Here is a 1,971-nt window from a genome sequence, read left to right on the forward strand (position 1 = left end):
AACAATTTATTTTTAGTTTAATATTATAAATTTTATAAAGATAATAATTAAGTATTCTGTTATAATTTAATGATTATACTAATTATATTTTAGATTTTTTATATTTAAAATGAGATATTTATCATGTATTTGATTGTGTTTATCTACAGTTAGTTACATGTCGGATATATAATGAAATCAGATAGAGATGAAATCGTTTAGGGATGAACGGATTTAAGAGTTTTTAAGATTTTTTAAGAGTTTTAGCCAAATGCTTTATAAGATAGTATAGATATAGATTTTGTTTTATATAATTTAATTTAAGTTTAATAATGAAATAATTTATTTTTGGTTTAATAATATAATATTTTATAAGATAATAATTAAGTATTCTGTTATAACTCAATGATTATCCTAATTATATTTTAAATTTTTTATATTTAAAATGAGATGTTTATCATGTATTTGATTGTGTTTATCTGCAGTTAGTTACACGAATTCATATATGGGATGAAATCGAATAGAGATGAAATCGTTTAGGGATGAACGGGTTTAAGAGTTTTAAGAGTTTTTTTGATTTGAAAGTAGAATCATAAATACCAAATATGATTCTATGGTGCCCAATCCTCTTGACAATAGTAGCTTGATTCTATGAATCTTTTTAACGTGTCTAGCATTTATTTTAATAATTGCCACATACAGTTAAATTTGATCTTGACTATATAAAGGGTTATGGTCACTTCTTTATTTCTCAAATATTTACCATTTTTCAAAATAACAGTTGGTTATGTGTGTGTGTGTGTGTGTGTCCTGTTATAAGGAGCCAATGATTTGATGGAGAGAAAAGATCTTCAAAATTGAACTTCAAGCCATATAGAAGATGTTGTAAATGTTTTAATGATATAACTGATTGTTTTGCTTTTGTATCTTTCAAAAGAAAAAAAAAGATCTATAAGAATGTAAAAACTGTTAAAGTTAAACGTAATAATTTAGAAATTACGAAGAAATTGTTAGACCACCTCAAGCCGACTACATTTTCTCATTGGATAAACATGAGAAGGGCAAAAAATCTTACCGGATAAGAGCGATAAGAAAGACGAAAAGTCTTACCCGGTAAATGAGAATGACGACTCTTACCCATGTAATCGCTTACTCAGTAAATTGTTGCATTCGATATGTTTTGATATGCTAAAATCTTACGCATCAAAATAAATTATAATATTAACTCCTATCGGTAAACGCTTACCGGATAAGCAATTGGGCAAACAGTCCCTACATCATCCTATACAACATATTTTTTGTGCAAATGCATTATTGGAATATGCTTTTTGCAATGCATTATTGAAATAATTATTGTTTTATATAAAAAATATTAACTTTTATATTCTCTACTAATTAAAATAAACATATGCTAATAAAAATATTTGACTACTTTTTGTTTTCCAAAAGTTTGTTAGTGTGACTTGTTTACGACCCATGGAAAACACTTTAAACTAATTAATTAATTAATTAATAGAAAATGGACCATGTCCATTTAATTCAAATAATAAAAAAAGACCTAGAGATTAAATATATATTATTAAATTGTAATTAATTATAAAGTTTTTGATTTTTCCAATTTACTTTGAATTAAAGATGTTTGTGATGAAGAATTTTTAGAATAATTATTAAAGTTAGGATTACAGTATACTTTAGCTAATATATATTTTTATGTTTTTTAATATATATATATATATATATATATATACTTGGGATCATGTGAGACCAATGGTTTTTCGTGAGACCCGTAAGACCAATATTCAACCCTTGGATTAGATCTACAATCGTTAGATTTGAACATTCATAAACGCCACAAGACTTCTCAATAATTACAAAATTGCCACCGTGAATTTTAGACCATTAGTTTATCAAGTTGATCAATGAACATAAATTGGTCTTACCGGTCTCACGAAAAACCATTGGTCTCACGTGAACCCAACCCTATATATATAT

The sequence above is a fragment of the Cynara cardunculus genome (assembly GCF_001531365.2).
Source record: "Cynara cardunculus var. scolymus isolate 2C chromosome LG 7, CcrdV1, whole genome shotgun sequence".
Lineage (NCBI taxonomy): Eukaryota > Viridiplantae > Streptophyta > Magnoliopsida > Asterales > Asteraceae > Cynara > Cynara cardunculus.